We start from the raw sequence: 13,032 nt of genomic DNA, 5'->3' as shown, positions 1-13,032 counted from the left end.
ATTCTTTAGGAAATTATCCCCTAGCAGATACATCAATTTGCGTTTATGAGTCATTTTTAAGTCACTGACTTGTGTTGCTTGATAACATTTGTGTGTGTGTATGTGAGTGTGGGCATGTGTAACTTACTGTCTGCTAAGCCTAAAGCATAAGATGTTACCAGAGCATAGCATTTAAAATTCAACACTTTTCTACGTTCCTTGTAGGAATTCTACCCGATGCTTATATTTCATAATCTGCGTGTTCTGTGTGGGTGAATCCATCTTACTGTCATCTCCCTGTCTTATCATGGGCAGTGGTTATAACTGTGTAAATGGCTCTACCTACACTGCCTTGCATAGAATCAGACAGAATTCAACAACCAAGTGATTATTTTTTAATAATGATGACAATGAAGGAGTAGAATCTTTATTTGGGTAGATTTTATAAATAGAAGCTTGAGGAAAGGGACCCAGACTTTTTTACTGCATTTTCTTCCAAATCATTAAAAGCGGTATAAAATGCAGATTGCTTAGCCCATGAACATTTTTATGTTAATTTGATATTTGCTAGGCACTGTGTCTTAATAAATCCATCTATCTTTTCCCTTGTATTTAAGATAAAAAAAACCACCAGAGATGCTATGCAAAAATCTCAGTCATATGAGAAAAAAATTAATAGACTGTATTTGGAAGGAGTACGAAGAGGAACTGGCAAATTGTGGCTACTGTACACTGTTCACATTTTCTGCTTTAACCCAAACAAAATTAATAGTTCACTTGGGCTTTGGAGAGATTGCTTCTGGACCAGCAGTGTAGTTCTGAATGACACAAATATAAGAAAATTAGAAATTAACTTTAAATGGATTTAGGCTCCTTACATAAATGAGAGACACCCTTACACAAATTTGTAAATCTATTCAGAGTAATCTATCAAGCAGTTATATGTTGTTTTGTTGTGTTGAAATTCCAGAAAATTTAATAACGTACTTTCTGGAAATTGCATTAGCATAGACCATTAATAAGTTAGACCTATAGAGCTTGTGTGGGAGTACTGTACAACGTTGCCATTAGCAATGTATAGCAAAGTGGAAGCTGGTTATCACTTAAGTATATCTATGGTAATGCTGAAAGACAAGGTTTTCCAACAGCTTTCAGTATCATCTGAAATAAGCACTTAGAAAATTGTTCTATGGTATTTAGCAGTTAACACGAGCCAACAGTGGTGAGATAAGTGGTCCCAAATGAAAAGGATATATGGGGAGCCAATTGTAGAATTTTATAGCCAGAAGAGCTCTTATTATTTAACTACTCCAAACCCTAGATAAACAGGTTCAGAGAGGTCAAGTGACTTGCTCAGAGTCACACAGCTAGCTCGTAGCCGAGCCAGAAAGAGGCAGTGGGTCTCCAGACTCTCGGCACAATGCACCACTCATCCTATCACACAGACATTGTAAAATGCTGGGTTGACACTGCTCACAAATAAGCAGGGGTCTGGCAGCTGATGGATAAATTTGGCTGGTGCAAACAATTAAGCAGAATAACTGCATCATTGCAAAAAGTGTGAAAATTTATTTTCTCTTTGATTTGGATTTTTGGAAAAGAGGCTTCTGGCTGGTCAAATTCAAATCACTGCTAAGTCTTTGCAAAAGGTTGCTCTACTTTTAGAGAACCGTAAAACAATGATTCAGAAATGTGGTTCGTGCTTAAAGCCTGTTGTCAACATCTAACAACGGTGGCAGAAGCATTTGTTGCAGCCCTCTTACTCAGGTCTCCTCAGAATAATTAGCAAACAAAATAAATGACTTAAAGTGCAAGGAAGGAGGTCATTTGGGTCACAACCCAAGCCATTTTTATCTTTCTTGGGGATTTTCCAATTGGTTTAGACACAGCAAACTTGGAAAACAAAGATAGCTAGCTTATCATTAAAAATTAAACCTAGGTGCATTCCTACGGACCTCTTCCCTTGGCTAAGGGAAGGGGTTGGAGTAGAGACTTCCAGCTGCGTTACAAGTTAATGAGGGGTTTTCACCCTATTTGTCCTTTGACCTCGTTGGCGCCTCTGCTGGTCTCCTTTGTGAGGCAGTCCTAGAAATACAGTGCTCCTTTTGCCGTGGCTCAACTGTATTTGCAATTACAATGGTCTTGCTGAGCATTAAGAAGGCTAGGTCATCAGATAACCACAAGCTTAAGGTCTCAACAGCAGCTATTAACAGTTTTGCAGGAAACCCAAGTATCATTTCAGTGGCGGGGAGGGCCCACAACGTGGCAGCCACAGCGGCAAGAAATTAAAAAGATAAATAACTTGGTTTGGAGTGTTCTGACGATGGCAGGTGTGAGAATAGATTCTTTCTTTCCTCCCCACAGCTCCCCGTGTCACTTTCTACCCTTATTCCTTTGTTATTATTGTTTGCATTTCAGCATTATTCTATCTGCCGCATTTTGTGACACTGCAAAAACACGGTTCAGAAAAGATGAACTTTTAATTGTGGTGAGAAATAAGTTAGCTTAATTATTCTCGGGGAGCAGAAAAGATGGGTTTTGTTTCTTTCCCCGAGCCCTTCGTTCCTAATCGCAATTCAACACCCTTTTCCCAGCATCGCTATATGTATGAACTTCATGCTGCTAGACAAATAAATTCTTTGGAAAAATGCACATTTTTATTTGGAAATAATGCCATCTCTTTGTTAGATTTGCAGCAATCCTATTTTGCCTCTACTGTTTTTAAGTCGAAAATGAAAAATTATATAGAAGATGTTTGTGCATCATATTGTGCTGAATGGTATGTAGGTCAGCATGCTGCAGCACCGAAGATAAGGCACAGGGAACAAGTGTTCTATGTACTTACAAGCAAATATCAGTCATAATAGAGGAAGACAGATCTACAAGAGCGTTTTGGCTTCGGAAATGTTTCTTGTCATTAGCATTTAAAAAAAGCTATGAGATTCAGGCCTATCAGCACCGATTCACAGCAAACCCTGGCTTGCACAGGTTGTTATCTATTTCGCACAGAGGTACAGCTGGTTAGCAAATGGATTTGCAGATTTTTTTTTTTTTTTTTGCAGGGATGAGTAAAAAGGCAAAGAATCAGGTACTTACAACCCATTCAGAATGTAACAATTTTGTTTGTGTTATAAACCAAACCTTCTGTTTTTGCAAACTGCATTATTTTTAGAAACAGAACCAGGAAAAAAAAAAAACCAGCTGATTTAAAAAAAAAAAAAAAATCTTTATTCATATTCCAATATCCCTAAGGGTTCTAATATCCATGAAGTAATACCAGCAAAGAGAGCAATAAGAACAGCAGACTCCGATGATTCAGTTTACAATGCGGCTTTATTGTGTTAGCAGTCAAGTCAAAAGGCAATATCTAATATTTTTTAATTTTTTATTTCTCTCTCTACTCTAGATGGTAAAGGAGGAGAAGGTGCTGGGTGAAGGTGCCTGTGTGTGAGAGAGAGTGAGAGAGAATATACTATTGAGTCCATTTGGAAGGGGTAGGGTAATGCATTTTCATATTTATGTGAACTTATATCAATTACCAGAAAGAGCATCATAATGCAAGAAATACAGTAGTTTTCATCTGAAACTATACTATATGGTAGATATAGCCGATTGAGTTCTTTGGGGAAAAAAGGCAATTACTGAGAAGAGAAAATAGCAAGGTGTTTCTGTCTCCTGGGTCTGGAGAGGTTTAAATTGTAAGCTTTTATTAAAGGGGTGCTTGGGGAATTTCCCAGATGAAGACATGGTGCAGGGACCACATTTCATCACGTGGGTGCATGTAGATATCTGCCAGGTATTTTCTGTAAAGATGCTGAATTGCGATGGGTGTCAGATTTGGCATGTCAAAATGCATTGCCCCGAAATCAAACCCAGGGGGTGAATTACCATGAATGATTAGTAGCGCAATCAAGTAATCTGCGAGGCTCCCGATGTCACATTGACTGTTCCCTTAGTCTTAGAGGATACTAAGGCTCCATCCCCTCCTGGTGCTATTTGCTTCGTTAATAGGGAGGTGATGGAATCCAGTTGGGTGAGTCAGGATAAGCCAAATCCTTTGTCAGCATCTACGACTTAGATCAAAGGTTGGAATAAAGCAGGGTGGGTGGGGGAGATGGTGAAAGTGTAAACAGAAATTAGGAAGTGGATTGGATGTTCCGGAAACATTGATGAATGAAACACTCTGTTGAAGTACACACTGAGTATTTTTGATTACAGCGCTTTATTAGGAAATAGACAATCAGCCACTTCACTTTTAAATCAGGTTTTCTTGAGTTAGTTTAGCCCTCTGTCTGGCGAGGCAAATACGTTAGTCTTCTCTTAAATCACTATCCCCTAGCCAATTGCCTTGTGTGGAAGCATCCGGGTGACGACTGGTCTTGGTTTCCCCATTTTGTTTTATTTCACTAGCCTGTCTTCTCAGGAGGCCCATGACTAGAACTGCATTTCAAAGGTGCTCATCAATGATATATTGTTTCTCTGCCCCCCCCTCGGCAAATAGTGTGATAGTGTCTGTTTTTTACCCAATTAGATTTTTTTCACTGAAATTATGTATATCTGAAACTTATCCATGTTGACATATCTAGCAATAGGTCACCAATGTCTCAGTGTTGCATAGTATTCTATTATGTAAGTAAACTCAATTTATTTGTACAGTTGCTTGTCGATAGCACTTTGATTTTTTCTCTTTGGTGCCACAATTCATGGTGCCATGAGCATTCTAACACAGTCTCCTGGGACTGAACATGTAGAAACGGAACAAGTGTCCTGGCTGGGTAGCTCAGTTGGTGAGAGTGTTGTCCCTATATGCCAACATTGTGGGTTCAGTCCCTGGTCAGGGCACTACAAGAAGCAGCCGATGAATGCATATATAAGTGGGATGTTTCCCTCCCTCCCTCCCTCCCTCCCTCCCTCCCTCCCTCCCTCCCTCCCTCCCTCCCTCCCTCCCTCCCTCCCTTTCTCTCTCTCCTTGAGATTTTTAGGTTTATTTGTTGCTCTTGCATAGTCTAACCTATTCTGACAAATATGTATTTCGTTCAGTTTTTAGTTTTCACTTTTTAGTGATTAAGAAAGATTCTTTATGCATTCTGGATACTGACCCTTTTCTGCTTTATATACAATACAAATATCTCCTTCCAATTTGTGGATTATATTTTTATTCTCCTTATGGGATCATTTGAGGAGCAGAAGTTCTTCGTTTTAATGGAGTCAAATTTATTAATCTTTTACCTATGATTTGTGATTTTTATATTTTAAAAAGAAATCCAACCCAACTCTAAGGTCTTTTGGATAGTTTTCCCCCTCTAAAAGCTTTAATGTTTTGTTTACTTTAAGTTTGCATTTATCTTAGAATTGATTTTTTTTGTGTGTGTGTGTCTAAAGCAAAAGTAATGATCCCATTTTATTTTGTTTTCCTTTATGGATAACCACAGCCTATTATTTTCTCTTTAATTTGCAATGCCACTCTCTCGTAAATTGAGTTTCCATACATATTGTGTCTGATCTGGGCTCTCTAACTGTTCATGTGGTCTACATGCCTATGTCTGTGCCTAAACTGTATGAATTACGATGGGTTTAATATATGTTTCCTAGTAGAGCAATTTCCTCCGCCTGTTGTTTTTCATGAGTGACTATGTGTGGTCCTTTGCTCTTCTGTACACATTTTTAAATTGGAAGATCAAGTTCCTCGAAACCTCTCTTTGGAATCTGATCTGTATTTGATTTTAGAACTGACTTTCTGGATACACTTGGGCAGAGCTGATCTCTTTATTATATTGATATTGCCTATCCATTTATTGATTATCTATCCCATTTATTGAGGCCTTTTAAATGTCTTTAAGATGTTTATAATTTCCCATCAAGTTCTTTTACATCTGTTATCAAACTTATTTTTCAGAACTTTCTATATTTTTTGGAACTTCACATATTTTTCTTGCCCTTGTGCATGATATCTTTTAAGTTTTCATTATGCAATATCACTTAGGTTAATTTTGTTTCATTTATCCGCTCCTTTTTTTTCTGGAGTATTTGAAAGAAAATCCCAGACATTTTGTTATTATACCTACAACTAATTCAGTATTCATGTCAAAATAATAATGATTTCTTAAAAACCATAATGACCACATCATTGCTATACTTAATAAAATTAGTAGTTCCTTTATATCATCGAATAGCAAGTCTAGGATGAAATTTTCTTAATTGTTTCCGAGACGGCTAGTTTATTTGAGGATCCAAAGTCTGCACGTTATATTTGATGGTTTGTCCTCACATCTCTTCATCTGATGCATCTTCCTCTCCTGTGTTTGATTGATTTATTGAGATATCCAGGTCATCCACCCTGTGGAATGTCCTAGGGTTTGGATTTGGCTGCTTGCTTCCTTGTTGTGCTCCTCTGGAAATTAGATCTAGAGGTTCAGTTGGACTGGATTCAGGTTGTGTATATACCTTAGGGGGCTGCTACTGCCACTAAGCCTGAAGAGGTAAAGGGAAGGAAAGGTGTAACCAGATAGGGTCTGGAGTGGTGGAAGGTGGGCCACCTGAAGGGAGCTGTGGCCAAAGGAAAAGCAGCAGTTGCCAGAAATGCAGCCAGAGCTGGAGAGGAAGGAATGACATTGATCATTCCCTCCCTCCCTCCGTCCCTCCCTCCGTCCCTCCCTCCGTCCCTCCCTCCGTCCCTCCCTCCCTCCCTCCATCTCCTGAATGGGGCACCTGTGTGAAGCAGTTCATCAAGGTCAGATTCCTGGGCCACAGAGCACTGTAGGGAAATTCAGAGAATGGAGCTGAGGGACCAATAGAAAATAATCAGCACAACATTTCATTGATGGTTATGGTCTTGTTTTATTACTTCATCAAGTAGTGCAAAAATGGTGATTATCTAATTCTGTCATTCCTTTTGTATTAACTAGAATTTTTCTGTAAAGAGGATTTCTTTTTATTATTTGGTTACTCTGAAAATACGATTTGTATTAAAAAATAAATGCTTTATTCTTTTCAGTGTTATTAATTAGTATATTCACGTTTAGAGTAATCAGTGGATGTCGTAGGAACTTTCGGTGGTGACTGATGAGCCATGGATTTTTACATACTGTATTTGACATGTTTCAGCTCTTGGGGTCGCTATTCTTTTGAATGTTCCAATTGTCCCATCTTAGCCAAGTGGAAGCTTTCTCCAGGTGGCTCCTGCGTCCTTTTGAGATGATTCAAGTAGTCTTTTACAGATTTCTTCCTCTCTGACACAAAAGATGCCCTAAGCTTATCTAGTACATTTCCTACTCCAGAATAAAAAGCAGTAATTTCTCCAAAAAGCCCTGATTCCTTCTGTGGTAGTTAGTATTTAGAAGCCTTAATTCATGCCCTGGCCAGTATGACTCAATTGGTTAGAGCATCATCCTGTATGCCAAAATGTGGCTGGTTAGATTCCTGGTCAGGGTACACAGCCAGGTTGTGGGTCCGATCCCTGGTCGGGCGAGTGTGAGAGGCAACCTATGGGCAACCTATGGATGTTTCTCTCTCACGTCAATGTTTCTCTCTCTCTCCCCCTCCCTCCTTCTCTCTAAAATCAATAAAAAATAAAATAAAATAGACTTAGCCAGTTTGGCTCATGGTTAGAGAATCAGCCCACAGACTGAAAGGTCCATCCAGGGTTCGATTCCCATCAAGAGCACATACCTCAGTTGCCGGCTCAATCCCTGGACCTGGCCTGCGCATGAGAGGGAGGCAACCAATTGATGTGTCTCTCTCACATCGATGTTTCTTTCTGCCTCTGTCTCTGTCTCTGTCTCTGTCTCTGTCTCTGTCTCTTTCTCTCTGCCTCTCTGTCTCTCTCTCCCTTCCACTCTCTCTGAAAAGCAATGGAAAAAATATCCTTGAGTGAGAATTAAAAATAGATAAATAAATAAATAAATAAATAAATAAATAAATAAATAAATAAATAAGTAAGTAAAAAAAAAAAAAAATAGAAGCCTTGATTCTGGGTGCTAGGGGTGCCTATTACTTTGGGTTGCCATCGCTTCCAGGTCTTTAAAGTGGACAGAACTAGGAAATATGTACGATTTTGTAAGAAAGAATATTTTGAGGTTTTTCCAATTCAAACTTCAGTTTAATCTTGGTTCTTAAGGGCACAATTATTTGCTTTACCCTACAGTATAATATTAATGATTTCAAAATCAAAGCACTAGTATTACTACTAGCAATTACTAGCAATAAAACTATTGAATTAAACTTAAGGTTTCTTTGTGACTCTTTGTTTTTAGAAAATGTCCTGTGAGGTACACTCAAGATAGTGTTTTAGAGTCAATTGAAGTAAAGGTTTTCTATAAGTAGTTATACCAACAACTGGATATTTAGATAGATTAATTTCCTTAAGTCTGTTTTCAATTTTGAAACACTGATTCTTTCATTTTGATTGACTTTGGTTTTTTAATTTATGTGGTTCCAAAGTAAAAACTATATAACAAGATATGTCCATAGCAGTCTGGCGTCTATCCCTGTTGCCTCCATCCTGCTCTCTACTTCCCTCATAGGTACCCAATGAAAAAAAGTTTTAAATTTGCTCTTCTACTATTTCTTTTTAAAAATATAAATAAACAGCTGTGTAAAAATCTTATTTACCTTCCCCTCTTTTGCACAATAGTGTGTTTCTAGTTAGCATACAATAACAATAGAACTTTAAAGAAAGCACACAATAAACAATAAATACTTTTTGCATGTTGCTTTTATTGTTTATATATATGTGTGTGTGTATATGTATAGGGGTGTGTGTGTGTGTGTGTGTATATGGAGATGATTCCATATCAACATTTAGAGATTATTTTTTCTTTACAGCTTATTCCTTTTTATAGTGGCATCGTATCACATTGCTTGGTGACTATACCATAGTCTATTCAACCAGACCCTAATAGTGGTCATTTGAGTTTTTTCCAGTCTTTCAGAAAATAACACCATAATAAGTAGCTTTGTGCCTACCTTATTTGCATTTTGCCAGTGTGTCTGTGGGATAGACTCCCGAAAGTGTCATTGCTGTGTCAAAGGTACATATGAAATTTGGTGAAATAATGCTAAGCATGTCTCCATAATGTTATACCATTTTTGTATCCACATTACCATTAAAGGAGATAAAATCTTTATTTTCTGTTTTCATTTTCTATTAATCTTTATTCACTATTCATTTTTTATCATGAATGGGTTAAATTTTTAAATGTTTTTGTGTCCATTGAGACTATCATATGGTTTTATCTTTTTTACTTTTTGTTTGAATTGTGGTGAATTTTAAGACTTTCTATAATTACACAAGATTTGTACTCCTGGGATGAACCCACCGTGATCAAAATAGTTACATTTTTAAAAGTTATAATTCTGGATTCTGTTTGTTAATATTTTGTTCAGAATTTTGCATCCATCTTCATGAATTAGATTGGCCTGTACTTTCCTTTTCTATTAAGACCTAATATGATTTAAATATCAAGATCATACTAGCTTCATAAAATGAGTTGTGAACTGTTCCCTCTTCTGTATTCTCTGTATAAATTAAAAATTTTTCTTCCCTAAAAACTTAAGAGAATTCACCTAAAAACCATCTTTGCCTAGTGGTATTTTGGGGGAAGATTTTTAAGTATAGATACAATGTTTAAAAAGGTTTATAGGATTATTGATGTTTTCTATCTCTTTTTGAGTCAGTTTTATTAAGACATATATTTTTAGTGGAATCTGTCCATTTCATTTTAGTTTTAAATTATTTGTCCATGGTATTCTGATTATCTTTTATTTTCTGTGTCTGAATTTCTGTAACCCCATTTTGATTTATAACATTCTTTATTTGTGTTGTATTTTCTTTACCAATATATTTATTTGGCATTGTTGTTTATTTTTGTATCCCATTCTTAATTAATTAATTTTAATAATTAATTTCTATTATTTAATCATTTTTCTTTTTTCTACTTTATTGACATTATTTCTCTTTTTACATTTCTAACTTTTAACTTGTAAGGTTAGTTTATTAAATGTCAACCTTTCTGCTTTTCTGTTACAAACTAAAAAATGGTTATGTATCTTATTTATTTTGACTTGTTTTAAATATTTCTTTGATCTCTGAGTAATTTAGAAGTATATTTTAAGCGTTAATATGTAAACTAAATTGCATTTTGGTAAGGGAGAATGGAATGTATGATAATATTTTTTGAAATTTATTGATACTTTTGTTGTGAAAGTTGATTAATTTTTATAAATGCTTCATATGTGTTTGAGACAATGTTACTTTCTAATTGTTTGGATCAGGGCTCTTTATATGTCCATTACATCAAGCCTGTTAATTTTTCTATCCAAATTTATATCCTTAATAATTTTAAGCTTTTAATCATTAAGATAAATTTGTTAAATCTCTTACTAGAATGGTACCCCAGGCAGAAGGAACAGGAAGTGCTGGGGCCCAAAGGAGTCACAGTGGTGGGAATGGAGTGAGAAGGTGGGAGGAGATGAATTAAGGGAGGTAACTACAGGCCAATTTAAAGGGCCTTGTACACTATTATAAGGATTTTGTTGTTTCCTCTGATTGAAGTGGGAGGGTTTCGAGCTGAGGGATGACACAATCTGACTTACATTCTAAAACAATCACTCTGTCTGTTGTTTTGAGAATACACATTGGGCAAGGCTAGAAGCAGAGAGACCTATGAAGAGACAGTTACAGTAATCCAGGCAGGAGATGATGGTGGCTTGGACTAAATGGTAGCAGTGGAGGTGGTGAGAAGTGATTGGATTCTAGAAATATTTTCACGGCTTGGCCAACAGGATTTGCTAAAAGTACAGGGATGAATTGTGACAGAAAGAGAGGCCTGTAGGATAATATCAACAAGCAGAAGGCGAATCGTACCAGCTGATAGAAAGACCAGGGTGAAATAGGTTTTGGGAGAAAAGAACCAGAATTTTGGATGTGTTGAATTTGGACAACAAGTGATAATATTGAGTAGGCAATTGGAGTCAAAACAGGAGTCTGGGGAAGATTATAAATTGGGGAGTAATTAGCACAGATGTGATATTAAAAAAGAGGGAGTGAATGTAAGTAAAGAAGAGAAGGGGACCAAGGACTGAACACTGGGAGTCTCTGACATAAACAGTCAGGAAGAGTGGGAGAGACCACCATGGGTGAGCCAGGAGAGGAACAGGAGAATGGGATCCTGGAGCCAAACGCTGATGTCACATGACTTTTTCAGATACATTCCCGTAAATGTATAATTTTTGAAATTTCCATAAATGTAAATTAAAAATGGTGATTACTGAATTGGTTTTCTAATGTGTATGTTTTGTAATAACAAAAAAAAAATCTGTTCAGCCCTGGCCAGTGTGGCTCAGTTGGTTGGTCATGATCCCATGCTGGTTCGATTCCCAGTCAGGGCACATGCCCAGGTTTCAGGGCTCATGCTTGAGTTGCTGGTCGATCCCCCATAAGGGGCATGCAGGAGGCAGTCAATCTATGTTTCACTTTCACATCAATGTTTCTCTCTCCACCTCCCTTTCTTCTCTCTCTAAAATCAATTAAAAAATCTTAAAAAAAAAAAAAATCTGTTCAGAGAAGAAATCCTTGACAATTTCCAACTCCAAATAATTTGTAATTTGAGATTTTATATGACTCAAATGTGAATCTTTAAAACCTGGTTTCTGTGAGGTTCTCACTTCTATATTGTTTTAACTTTCCCTGAGGAGGTAGAATTAACTGTCTCTCCTATTACTGTGGGACTGGCTGCGACCTCAGCTTCCATCTTTCCTATCTGTGCTCTTTTTGTTGTTTCTGTTGTGATAAAAAGGACTTCCTAGAGGAAGAACATACAGAAAGTTGATGGAATGGCTATCTTCTCATTGGCTATGTAGCTTGGGCTTGCACTTTGATAGATTTCAGCATAGTTTCTAATTGCCCTACAATTTTTGCATACGGAACGGGGTTGAGTGGCATATTTGTTGGATCTCAATTGAATTTTATCAAACTGACTATGTCGTTTTTGTAACTTCCTGCTACCATCCCACTTTCCCCTTACCCCAAATCTGGTGCATAGTAAGTATTCAGTAAATATTTGTGCAGTTGAATAAGAAGATTCAGCCTCTAACATGGCAGACATTGTGCTTTCAAAACAACAGAAGATTTTATTTTAAAAGTTATCAACTTCTGGGAGTGAGCTGTTGCTTTAAAATTACACACATATATATGTATTCTAGTAAACATAATGGTAAAGCATACCTAAATTACAAATTACCACCTTAAAAAATTTAAAGTAGTTTATCCCTGTTGGTTTTCCTTTCCCACTAAAGTCATCATCTGTTCACAGAGCACCATTAGCAGCTGAAAAGACATGGCAGGGAATTGAACAAATTGAATGTTCATAGCAGACAGATTTTCTCCTTCTGTGTGTGTGGATTGGCCATGACTGTGAACAGTTGGAGGTCAGACCATCACTAATATGTATAAAACTTTTGATGTTAATTTACCATTAAAAAATATATTAATTTTTGGCAGAGGTGCAAATATTCTTGTCTTGCCTAAAGCTTTATTTCCCATGATACATAGAAAGCTAAAATCCACACTGGGCCAATTTGAAAAGCAAGGAAACTTTTTCTTTATTAAAGCCCCGTTTTGTTTCTTAGTGAAAAGCGCATATATGAAATTCATTTTCACTCACTAAAAAGGCCCTTGCAAAAGCTTGGAATGATCAGTGAGGAAAAGTGGGATCATGTGAACAAGATACAAGTGTCCTGTTTTGCCTGCATTTAATGGGTTTCCCCGAACTGGTCTTTTCAGTTGCCATTTTGGCTGTGCCTGGTCAACGTCAAACAAATGTCTTGTCAAGGAACAAAAGGATGCATAAAATGATGAGTTGCAATGCCTTTGCATGTTAGTAGGCTGTACTTTTAAAAAGAATAATCTTTTCTTCCTTTGTAAAACAGATGTCTCTAATATTAACTGGTAGGTTGGGGTTAGTGTTGAGATTAGGAGGCAGTTGGTGTTAAGAAAAGAAGAGAGAAATATCTAGTTAAAAGTCTCTTCAGAGTATAGCAACTGGTTACATATTC

This window comes from Miniopterus natalensis, chromosome 15, assembly GCF_054644295.1.
Source record: "Miniopterus natalensis isolate mMinNat1 chromosome 15, mMinNat1.hap1, whole genome shotgun sequence".
NCBI lineage: Eukaryota > Metazoa > Chordata > Mammalia > Chiroptera > Miniopteridae > Miniopterus > Miniopterus natalensis.
This window is presented reverse-complemented; position numbering follows the sequence as displayed.